General features: G+C 41.6%; 1 protein-coding gene across 1 annotated transcript in view; it reads left to right on the top strand.

Moving 5' to 3' along the window:
• The window catches only part of PLPPR1 (phospholipid phosphatase related 1), a 119,801-nt gene that overhangs the window by 61,222 nt on the left and 45,570 nt on the right, over positions 1-13,009 (top strand). The gene's annotated exons all lie outside the window — the stretch shown is intronic.

The raw sequence follows: 13,009 nt of genomic DNA, 5'->3' as shown, positions 1-13,009 counted from the left end.
GGAGAAAACTCAGGCTAGGGAGCTGTAGGAGAGGGTCCAGTGTGGCTTTGAATTTGGTAGGTCTAAGAGTTGTTCTGGCTTTTGCAGCCTGTTTGACATCATCATTAGTGACAGGAAGCACAAGGGGATGTGATAATTGCGTTTAGCAAATAGATGTTGGGAGGAAAGTTCCATACTGTGAGTAAACAGCATCCCCACAACTACACATGACTTCAGGGGGAAGGCATGAGAGCAGCTCCAGAGCCATTGTGTGTGTTTGAATGGTGGTTATTGAAGAAGCAATGTCCTTTTCTTTCTGCAAAGAAAACCCTCTTCTCAACGAGAGTAAGGACTGTAATGGCTCTCTAGGCAACAAAAGGAGAAATTTGGTCTGGGATTTCTGCTGATGAGGCATTTTCTACTTCATTTTTCCTCCTCCTCACACTGCAGGCCCTGGCCTGAGGGCTTGAGGGGTTTCAGGGAGTTATATAAGGATTTATTTTCAAGTGCAGTTACTCCTGAAGGAGTTGGGCACATCTGAGGTGTTTCTTTGCCCAGGAAAACACTAAAATTTTCTGGAACCAGATTTAATTAAATTGTCTTAAATTGATCAAAGAGTAACCAAAAGGCTTTGATATATGACTGATGTATATTCTTCATTGTGATTCATTGTGGATTATTGTAATGCTGACTTTGACAAGGTAATAGGTAATAGGTAATAGGTAATGTAACACCATTATAACTTAAAACATTGGGCATCTTTAAACTCTGTAATCTGAAGATCCCACTTTTTCACACTTAATCCATTATTCTGCCCTCAGGAAAGCTTTTGCAGGCAGAGTGGAAAGTGTTTCTTTTTGACAGCCCAATATATAGGACATTGCAAAAGGCTGAGGATTTCACACAGAAAATATCTTCTCCCCTTCCTCCAAATGAATAAAATAAAAAATCTGAAAAATAAAAAGTTCCAGTCTTACATTTATTTTGGTACAAACTTGGATTTGAACTGCAAGTATGCTGTAACCTCACAGGATTTCTGTTTCTGCGGTGGGGTACATTTTCCTTTACTTTCGGCTATTTTATGTTTGGACAGATTGGATCATCTTCAAATATCAGTTCAAATGTAATTTTAAAAAAAAGTTTCAACTTACAGAGGCACTGAAGGAAAGCATTCTTCTTCCTTGCCCACATACATTTTCATGTCAGTACTTTGTGTAGTCAAGCTAACAGCTGAACTACCGAGTAGCAGGAGAATTTCTGCAATACTGAAATCATTTGTGTAAGTGAGACAAGTGCCTCTTGAACTTCTGTTTGTCATCAGCATCACAGCAGGGCTTGGGGAGCTGTGAAAAAATCAGTGAATTTAGAACATTTGTGACATATGTGGCACTTGTTTTATTATAATTTCTTGGTTAGGTGTTCTGAAAATTAAAAAGGTTTTGTACATTTGGGTGTAGTGGCTGGTGCCCTCTAATTTTTAGCAGTATTTGAGGAGTGTGAAATGACTTCTTACATTTGCTGTAGTCCTCAAAGTTACATTTGTAAGACATTGAATATATTGGAAGTGACTTTTTATTTGCTTATTTTTAAAAAAGAGTAATTTCTCTCATAAAAGCTTGCTGGTTGTTTAGGCCTTTAATGATATTAAAATTACATAAATGACATAGAGATATTAGATTGCAACTTTGGATATTTAAAATACAGTGGTTTTGTCAAGATAATGTCCAGTTCTCCTAGAGAGTGCAAAACAAATCCCATCCGAATTTGACATAACCTTTAACTGGAAAAGCATCCCAAGGTGAACAAGCTTGGAACGAGCTGCACCCCTCAGTGGCTCTGTTCCTTCCTCCTCCATCCATGCCGTGCCTGGATGTGCTGTGCTGCCCCACTGGGATGCTGTGAGGACAAAGTGCCCCGGGGATGTGTCATGTGCTGGTGTTGTACAAACTGCCTGTCACTGGATGCCCACTTAGGCTGTGAGAATCCGTGCTGACAGAGGCTGTGCAAAGGGTGATGTTTCTGCATAAATCCCTGTGCTTCAGACACTTCTGTGTCCTGGGATTCATTGTTTCTGATTTTATTCACCCAGCATATGTATCCATCTCTCTCTTTCTAAAAATCTCTTTATGTTCTCCATTTGCCACTCATTCCTCAGCATTCTTTGTCCCCACACACCTCCTTTGTTCCGGGGACTGGATAACTCCATATTGTAGAATTGGCTTAATCTCAGTAAATAGGTGTCTCTTCAACATTGGATTAGTTTTGTTGAATTGCTAAGCAGCTTTCATATTACCTGACTATAAAAAATCCTTCAAAGTGCTTCACAATTAGGCAGAGAGCACAAATGACTCTTGGCCAAAATAGGCACTGTGAAATAAATCTGATTATTATTTGATTCTCCTTAGCTTCTTGAGGACCTATTAAAATTAACAATAAGGGATTGCCATGAGAGTTTAAGTGCTTTACTGAATTTTTCTTTTAAACATAAGTTAAAGAAGGCTTGTATTCCTGCTTGAAGACACATGAAGCCTTTTTTTATCCTTCCCTTTATTCTGAAAACTTCCCATTGCAAATAATCCATTTGAAACCTGAATAACATCTTTGGGTTTCCACCAATGGATCTGGTGGACTTTTCCAGGAAGGGATTAAAGGTACCAAAAGTTCTGTATCTTTATGAATAATAAAGAAATGCATTTGGAAGTAGAGGAGAATGCTGTGAAAAAATTGCTTTACCTGTTTACATTCTGCCTTGAAGCTAGCCAACACTTTTGAGTGCTACTGTAATTTATAATGTTGCTCTGTTTATTCAGGTTTCTAAGAGAAGGAATTGTACAGATTTTTTTAAATACTTAGCAGTTAGAGAGTTTGGATTTGCTCTGGTTCTGAAGTACAAATGCATTTTCCCCATTTGTTAGTTAAACTCCATGGTTTTTTGCTAGAAAAACTACTGATCAGAAAGTTTATGTAAGTCTTTGAGAAAAGGGGTTATGAGCCAGGCACTGTTCATGAAGGTGTTCTGTGTGTGCAGAAGTCTGCAAACAATATCTGAGGCTTTCTAAGCTGGAAGGTATTTCCAATAATTACTGAGCTGCTTTAACTAGGCTTAAAATACCAATGTGAAAATATACAGGGCACAATACGTAACTGCCCTTTTGTCCCTCCTCTCTTTTCAAAAGTATACTTAGGTTTTAGTTTCATGGATATTGCTGTAAAGTCCTTAATGCATTAACTTTTGTTTCTTTGCCTACTTCAAAAACCTAAGGGATTTTCATGTTTTCTTTCCCAAGCACACAACATAGAGCCAATTATTTGCTCAGATACATGCAAATTTGCAGACCAAGGAAGGTGCAGTGCAATATCAAATTATTGACTGCTCTGTGATACAGCTGCACCATTTCCTCTGGTCTGCATCTGTGAATAAACTTTTTTGTTGCTGTTTTGGTCTTTAGGAATATTCCTGCACTTGCTTATCATGATAATTTGCATGAAGTCTAAACAGAGTGGAAAGGAATCTGCAGGGACTCACAAATGCAGTCTAAGTAACCATAAGTACAAGAGTCAAGCCTTTCCAGAGCTGATCAGTGGGAATGACATGAAAAATGCAGGAGCAAAAGAACATGCTTAAAGCATATTATGAAATATCAAACCCATCCCAACTTTTTGACAGTGGCTTTGACATCAGGAGAATTTTTTAAAGTGGAATAGGTGTTTTCAAGCATCATGCCCAGTTTCATCAGGACCTGATTTCTGGTTCCAGACCAGCCACTTCAGACATTGAAAAGGAGGAGTTTGTTTCAGCAGTGTTTCAAGGGTGAAATCCTTAACATCAGCCTTATGACTAACAAGGTTGTTTCAGTGATTTAGCTTTGAAAACATATTGGCATTTTTTGCTCTCTAGACATTCCAACTGAGTTTTAATACCAGCTTTAGGAACTGGTCTGCCAAGCCTTGTGCATCCTGTACAAACCTAAGGTTCTGCATCAACGCAGAACTTCTCCAAGCTTCTGGCAACATTTGGGTGCCTTTCTGTGGGTAGCAAATAGTTTCTGAATTGTGAGATCTTCTCCCTCTAAAGCACAAATGGATAATCCAGTTGCCAGTACCTGAGTGACATGAAATAAATAAATCTATTATGAATGCAGCAGAATGTGGCAACAACAAAAAAAATCTTTCTGGAGAAATGATACTTTATGTTTCTGTATTTCTAACTTGCTTGCCCAGTGCACCTCAGGTTTCATGATCTATTTTGTAATTCCTGGGGCATTCTGAAGGGGCACCTGGTGCTTCTTCTCAGCCCATTCCCACATCCCAGCATTTTTGCAATAAACAATTCTTCTCTGATGTGTTTCTTTCACTGGTGTATTTCACCAGGAATTTCTATGAGATGGTGGATATAGAGCCAAGCAGTTTGCAGACCCCGTTCCTGAAGTAAGAGCAAATGCTTTTTACACAGGTAGGCTTGCACACATAATTTTATCACAACTGTGGCTACTGCTCAGTGGAGCTATTGAAGAGACTGAATGAAAATGGATCAATATGGATGTGCTTGCAGGAAATGAGTGAGACAGTAGAAATGATGCTTTGAGAATTGTTGCACAGGACGCTAAATGGGCACTCAGGTCTTAACACACATGAAATTATTACTCATGATGGTGTGTGCTTATAACAATGGTAACAGACTGACCCTCAGTTGTAGAGTTCATGAGCCTTCATGGATTATCTTTCAGCTTGATGCCATGCCTAAAATAATATTTCTGATTCAGAAGTTCGGACTAGGGTCAGATTTAGGATATCCGTATAAATTCACAATGATAAATTGTGCTAGTTTTAAAACACTCCAGTTTTAAGGTAAAGAATCGGGAGTTAAGATGTACCTTTGTCTTGGAACAGAGTGATCTATTGGTCAAGACTTCTGCTGCAAATAGACTTTTAGAAATGGTTTTTAGGTGCATGGTTGATCCATATTTTACTGAGAACAAAGTTGATTTTTAAAGAGTTGTTTCACAGTTCAGGAAACCAAATGAGGGCTCATAATGGTGTGTAACTCTTACTTTTGAGTGGCATGTTTACAGCAACCACTGAGAATAAGATCTGCATCACACTGCACATCCTGAGAGTGCCAAGAGTAGCTGTGGTCTCTGCCAGCAGAGATTCTGCTTGTTTGCAGAGGGTCAGTGCAAAGAGCCTAAAAGATTAAAACATACTCCAAAATCTGCTGTGCACTTCTTTCTCTTACCAGTTCCTTTATGACCTAAACACAAGAGCAGATGAATGGAAGAAACCATGTAACAGGATGGGTTTAAAATGCATTTGAATAATTTGTTAAGTTTTTGCAGTTCTAGGGCATTATTAACTTTTTTTGATTCTAGAGTAATTGTTGATGAGGCCTATGAAAAATATGCTGCAATAAGATTAAAGCAATTGGAAATAATGATGCAGTTATTGCTGGGGTTGCTGTCAGTTTTCTCATGAGTTCAGTATAGTTCATCCTGTGACTTAAAGGATAGCTACACCTGGTATATAATGGTCAAATGGACCATTATAATGGTCAAATTTTTCCTGTGTTTCCTTCTGCCACCTATTCAATGCTGCATGTCTATCTCCAGAATCAAATGTTCATTGAGACTTTGGAGTTTAGACTTTGTATACCTGGCAGGAGCTCTAATAATAATGCTAATCCTGTATCAATACCTGTTACATACTTCACTAAAGCACGGAAATTCAGTGTGTGATTATTATGTGCAGATGTACATCATTATTGACTTAATATCACCTTTATTTAGTTTACACCATATATAACAGGCTGCTTGGTTTCTCAAAACTTTTTGTGAGTTGTGCATGCTTCATGGAGAGAATAAGGTTAGAACTTTAAAATAGTTTGTGTTTCTTTTTCGCAGTGGAACTATTGATTAAGTTTCCATTTGATTTACTGTAGTCTCAACACTGCATTTTTTTATAAAATTACAGCAAAAATATCTGTAGATGTACTGCATTAATGCAGTCTAGTTTCTTATTCGAGTCTGACCAATGTAAGATTCCAGTTATAATGAAGTGAATTTACTTTTCAAATAGATTGCATATCAGATTGTACTTTTATGAATTTTAGTTGTGCTAATATTTGACTTGTAGCTAGCTAGGTCAGTAGTCATCAAGGATCTTTATGATCCTATTTAAACCAGCCAAAGCAAAAATCAGTTCAGCTCTGTTACAGTGGTGGGGAACATACTGAAACTCTCAAACTGATCAAATTGTGGAAATAGAGGTGGTTTATACATGGTATAAATGTGTTGTCACGTGAATAAATACCACCATTGGTTTAACATGCTGTGCTTCAGGTTTTTTCATTCCTATTGAAAATATATTGCTGTAGAAGGAGTAAAGCAGTTTGGGACTTGCAAAAACTCAGACTGGCTGTGTTTGGACAAGAAAGACAGCCAGGGTCAACCAAGTAAATAATAAACCCAAGGCTTTACTCCTTTGAGTTAAAAAGAAATGTCATAGACTCATAGAATTATTTAGGTGGGAAGGGTTCTCTGTGGGTGTCTGGGCATGATGCAGCTCAGAAAAGCAGCAGCTGAGGGAAGTTCCTTTGGGTGTTGTCCAGATGAGTTTTCTGATTTTCTTACAGGTAGCCTGGTTAGGTTTTGAGTATCCTCATAGGAAAACACTTGTCCTAATATTCTTTCTAATAAAGTGATGCAACCTGGTGTGAAAGAAAAGGAATCTAGGCCTGATGACAGAATAAGGAGAATGGAGGATGCAACAAAATAAGAGAATGGGTAGCAGAAAGCAATAAAGAAATTAATCAAGTAAAAAAATCTTCCTTTTTGACTTTTAGAGCTGTGTAAATTTGGAGTCCCATTTTGCCTGCCCAGTCCTGTTTTCTTGCAGGAACTTCACCTCGGTATTGGCATGCCCAGTATGAAAATGTAGTGATTACCAGTAGTCAGCACACAGATTTCCTTGTCCACATTCAATATTTTAGAACCAGCATGCTGGAGAAACATTCCTGTTCAAGCCTTGGCTCCTCACTCTGTCTTGTGAACCCACTGAGCTGCACACACACAGCTTTTATAGGGAGCTGAAGAGTGGACAGTATGAGAAAGAGTGCAGTGGAAATCACTTCAGGATGCAGTATCAGGGTAATAAGAGCTCCCTATAAAAGCCATGTGTGACTCCTGCTGCCAGGCCCTGGTTTAGCAACACTTGGTTTGGTAAGAAGGAATTAAACTGCCCTTAGTGTTTGTGGAGACTTGTTAAATGAGCATCTAGAGGATGATCAGTGATGTCAAATCTGGGTTCAGACATGACTACTTTTGAATTATATTCAAACCTTGTCATGAAAAATAGCCATAGCAAATAGCTTTGAATATTTCCCTTTGTTTTGACAGGGATAACATTGAAAAGAGAATGGTATCTTCAAGTGAAAGGGGGAAAAGTGAGCACCAGAACTTGGATTTCATGAAAGTTTTCAAACCACAGGTCTTCTTCCTTACCTTGCATTCAAAATTGCAAAGCAAAATGATTACAAGTTCCGAAAAATGAAGCAGTCATTATTAATTTTTTTATATGACTGCTTGCCGGTGATAAAGAATTGCACTAAAGGACTCAGATATTTTTGCACTAAAGTACTCAGTTACAACATGACTTGCATGCAGCAGAGGAGATGCAAAGTAGTAATTGTTTTTTTTTAAAGCTTCCTGTTCAGCTGGGAAAATGTTAAAGGCAAATAAAACGGATTTCATGTTGCGTTATACATATTAATAAGACTGTGAAGTAAAATGTCTTTGACTGTTTTCTGTTTAATTTAAAACATTGTCTCTATTTGACTTTTATGGTTGGTCTAAGAGTCCTGCAATCTTGGTATCAACAGATAGGTTTTTCTGGCAGTAAGTGCTGCATTTATCAATGTCTAATGACTGTGAACCTGCTCTACTCTATTAAATAGTAGGGATCTGGAAGCACGTACAGGTATTATGAATTTTAATAAATGCTGCTCTGTGAATGACAAAGATTCAGAGCTTCCCCAGCTCCAAGGTTGTCAGTGCAGATGGAAAGCTTTTATACCTGGTAGAATAAGGCAGCAGGACAAACAACTGAGGACATGATAAAGTCAGTGTTGATAGAGTAAGGCTGGATTTGATTTTCTCTCTCCTACTCATGAATTCTGCAGTGCCTTGGCTTTCACTGGACACAGCAGTTCATCACATAGGTATTGGAGCACAAAATAACTAAATAAAAACACATCAGGAATTTCCATCAGAAAATACTGGAATTTAATTTTTTAGCATAAATTTTGATATATTATACTTACTGAAGCTCCAGTAGTAGATCCCATGTTGCCCAATTAGTTCACTTAGGAAAGAACTGACTATGCTGGATTTTTAAGATTCATTGTTGTGTGTTAATACAAACCCCAAAAACATACTACATCTGTGCCTGCAAGGTATTACCACCTTTAAGGCTTCTGCAAGATGTTGCAGACTAAAAGGGAAGTGAGGGAGCTGCATTTCTGGTTTGTACAGGAAGGCTTTTGCTTCTAGGAGAGGCCCCATGTGCTATTCTGAGGGCTTCATTACTTGATGTTAGCAGGGAGAGCAAACTGGGCAGGCAGCGTTGCAGGTTCTCTGCTTTGCACTTTAAGCCACATCAGCTGCTTGGAGACACCATCAGAAAAGCACATGGCATTTCAGAAGAAAAAAGTAGCCTGGAAACTTTGGAGTTGAAAGATCTCTCCCAGTAATTTTTTTTGCCCCTAAATTAAATTTGGGTTCCAGCATGTTTCATTCCAATAGGATTAGGATGGGATGGAGAGCAGCATCAGTAAGCAGAAATCCCAAAGCTCTGCAACAGAGGGAGGGGCAGGAGAGCAGGGAGCCCCTGTGACTCTGTCTGTGCACTGAGGGTTGTGGTACCTGCCACACCTGCAACACAGGGGTCCTGCCCTGCATTCCCTGGGGGCTTTTCCACTTGTCTGCTGTCCTGACATGAAAATCAAAAATCCAGCAAGGCTGTTTCAGTGCCTGTGCTGACCATTTTCTCATCACCTTCTCTGCACCTCTCTCAGTGCAATTACACTGATTTGTTTGTGTGCCAGTGCCACTGGAGATCCCTCTGTCTACAGACATCAAAGTGCTTCACAGCTGTTAAGAGAATACTGAGCTGATCTAAGGAAGAAAAAAGAGCTGCACTGTCCCCAGCCCAAGCAACCCTTGCACCCAGGAGAGTGACATCCCTCACCAAAAGAAAGCCAGGCAGTTGTGAGCCCTGTCCTGGCAGCTGGGCTCTGAACATCTGCCATAACCAGGAGACAGCTAGAGAAGGGTTTGAAACAGGATTGTTGTATCATTGTCTCTGCCGTGGAGTTGCTACAACCTCTGGTCAGAGGGAGTGTCAGTCTGCTTACTAGTTTGTTACAGATTTTTTTTCCTAAGGTTTGGGGTTTTTTGTTGTTATTGTTGTTTTGGGGTTTTTTTTAAATAGGAAAAAACCCTTGCAAATTGCTGATACACATAATTCCAATGTCAGGGAGTTTTACAGCTTTCTTATGACATCTGTAATTTTGTTTATGTCAACCAATATCTTCAGTAGTTGACATAAAAAGTAAAAGTAAAAAATACAGCACCTAGCACTTGAAAATCTGCAGTTTTTCCCTGTTTGGCAGACACAGCCAATGACATAGCAGTATCTCCACTCTCCTCTGAGACTTTCTTGGTCTTCTGGGAACTCTTATGGGTTGTCAGGGGAGTCCTGGACAATCTTGGAGGAACATCAGTGTGCCAGTGAGGACAGCTGGATGAGCCCATGTCTGCTAGCAGTAGCCTCTAGTCAGGTCTGCCAGCTGCTCCTGACCCAAGGGGACTCTGAGCTTGGAGATCCTGAGTCCAGAACAAGGAGGGTCAAGTGAGACACTGGCACAGGTTCCCCAGATCTGCTGCAGTTTGCAAACCCTGAACCTGCAGCGGGAGAACAGATAGAGTCTCTGTTTACCTGGGTTGGAAAGTGGAAACTCCAGTGATGATGAAGGTTATAAGATGGTGGATTCTGGCCTTTGGGGGGCAGACCCCTGTTCCACATGCAGATCTGAAGTGGTTCAGTGCCAAGGCAGCTCCCTGGATGAGAGCCCTGCACAGGAAAGTACCTGAACCAACTGAACCTGAGCCATGTGGCAAGAGAAAACAGTGAGTGGTGGTGTTGAGAAATTCTCTACCTGCAGAGAGTGAAGGCCCCCCAGCTTTCCTTGATGCTGCTGGTGAGGAGGAGGAGGAGGAGGGTCTGAAGAGGACTGGGTGGATCTGATGAGTCACCATTTGAGATCACAGATCACAGAATAGCCTGAGTTAGAAGGGACCCAGAAGGATCACCAAGGATTGCCAGGTTGTAAGTGAATGACCCATACGTGTGTTTGTCCAGCTGATGTCAGCAGCAGGATTTGGCTTCTGCATCCATGGGACTCTCTTTGAGGATCTGGACTGCTTAGAAGGCAATCGGCCTGACCAAATGGAACAAAAGCAGCTTTGCCAGCAGCCTGGCCAACCTGGAGAGGAGAGTTTAAATTAAGAGTGATGGGAGTGGCAATAGTGACTAAGGATCACGTGAGGAAGTGAAGGAAAAGGTTGGCAGGACCAGTAAAGGACGAGGACTAAGCAAAGGACCCAGCATGGTGTGAACAGAAGGAGCACTAATCAAGAGAACAGTGAAATGGAGTCCCACCAAGCATAAACACATAAGGAAAGAAGTGCCTGGGAAAGTTTTCAATTCACTTTTGGGAAATCAGCACAATCAGACATTTCTCCAGCACACCACATTTAATATCTTATGACTCAATCGATTCCTTCACCATGAGACAAATAGATTGCTCTAACACACACACTCAGGATTCAGGATTATGAGTCTCAGTCAGCAGGTAAAATTTGTTTCATACTGAGCACCAACCTGAACCTCTGATCCCAGTTACCATGCTCTCAGTTCTGCAGAAAAGGACAGATTTTTCAAGCAGTGGGAGGAATCTCTGCCTTGTTGGTGTTAATGGGAGCCACCTGTCACAGCCTGTTGCAGCAAAAAGAGCTCACAATGTAAATTGAGATTCATAGCTGGCATGTCAGGCAGGTTACCATTAACAGGTTTTCTTTGTCCAGTTTAATGGCAGGTGTTGCTTGCCTATCAATTGGCAGCTTGTTTATTGGATTCAGTGCTTCATCTTCAGCTTGCATGGCTGCGTAGTGTGGGCATTTCTCCAACACCCTCATAAGTGACTTGGACACAAGACTGAAAGGGACACTAAGCACGATCACAGATGACACAAAACTGGGAGAGGCTGTTGACTCCCTCAAGAGAAGGGAGGCCCTGCAGGGAGACCCTCAGCTAATTATGGAACAGGGCATTCAACAAGGGAAAATGCTGGGTGCGCTGGGGATGGGGCAGCCCTGGAAGTATGGACAGACTGGAGAATGAAAAGGAACCTGGGGCTTCTAGTTGATGACAAGTTGAGCCACCAGTGTCCTGGCAGCCAGGAGGGACATTCCTGTCCTGGGGGCACCAGGCCCAGCATGGCCAGCCAGGCAAGGAAGGGCATTGTCCTGCTCTGCTGCCCACTGGGATGGCACTGCCTCTATTCTGGGGCAGATTGGGGCACTACAGGTAAGAATGACATTAAAACTATTAGAGAGTGTCCAAAGGAGGGATAGTGAGGTTGGTGAAGCACCAGGAGGTGAAGCTGTATGAGGAGTGGCTGAGGCCTCTTTGTCTATTCAGCCTGGGGAAGAGGAGACTGAAAGGAGACCTCATTGCAGTCTGCAACTTCCTCGTGAGGGGAAGAGGAGGGGCAAACACTGATTTCTGCTCTGTTGTGTCCAGTGACCTGAGGGAATGACCAGAAGTTGTGTCAGAGAGAGTTTAGGTCAGATATTAGGAAGAGATTTTTCTCCCTGAGAGTGTCTGGGCACTGGAACAGAGTCCCCAGGGCAGTGGTCACAGCCCCAGCCTGACAGAGCTCAAGGAGCCTTTGGGCAGTGCTGTGAGGCAGAGGATGTGATTTCTGGGGATGGTTCTGTGCAGGACCAGGAGGTGGACTCGACAATCCTTGTGGATCCCTTCAACTGAGTTTATTCTGTGATCACTCAAGACCAGAGCTGCACTCAACCTTTAACAACCTTTGCACCTGTTCCAAGCCAGGAATAAGCATGTGGTCACACTCTGACATGTCTGTGCACTGAGGTACATGCTGTGGAAAGGAAGTGAGAGGAATTAGAGGTCTGAATGCATTTGCAGGGCTATGATTTTGCTGGTGTCACAGTGACATGGAGAGATGGCTCACACAAGGGAGTGCCCTGGATAAAGAGGCATTTTCAGGAAGGGCAGGCTGGGGCAGCAAGAAGGGAGATTGGATTTTCAGCAGGTCAACAGGGATCATCTCATGCTGTTGGATGCATCTGTGCTGGGTTCCCCAGTATGGGAGAGACTCCTCCCTGTGATACCCAAGGAAAGGATCAGAGGCAATGGGCACAAACTGCAACAGGAAAAGGCACTTAACATAATAAAACCTGTCATCCTTTCAGGGTAATGAAACTCCAGGGCAGATGATATAGAGAACTTGTGGAGTCTCTGTCCTTGGACGATGTTTAACACCCAGCTAGACATGGACTTGACTGCCTGCTCCAGCTGACACAGCTTCCAGCCAGAAGTCAATCTAGGTGATCTCCAGAGGTGCATGCCAGCAGGAACAGTTCATTCACAGTCTGGCACTTTCTCCACAGTTGCCTGTAGCTGGTGGCTCCATTTAACTGCTGCCTTGTTTGCCATGTCTCCTTGATGCTGAGATAACTGCTGGGTTATAAGGGGAACTGTATTTTATTTTTGCAGATGAGGAAATGGTGACTTGCCTACAGTTATTCCTTTGGTGAGGGTCAGGGTCTCAGTATCTATATATAACCTTTTTTACCTTGATTTTTGGTTCAGGCTGAAGGTGTGACTTGTCTCAGATTTACCTGAGAAAACCCAAGTGTTTGTTGGTATCTGCTATTTGAATACT

The sequence above is a fragment of the Ammospiza caudacuta genome, chromosome Z (genome assembly GCF_027887145.1).
Source record: "Ammospiza caudacuta isolate bAmmCau1 chromosome Z, bAmmCau1.pri, whole genome shotgun sequence".
In the NCBI taxonomy this organism is placed as follows: Eukaryota; Metazoa; Chordata; class Aves; order Passeriformes; family Passerellidae; genus Ammospiza; species Ammospiza caudacuta.
Note: the sequence above shows the minus strand (reverse complement) of the source record. Positions and strands in the feature narration are given on the sequence as shown.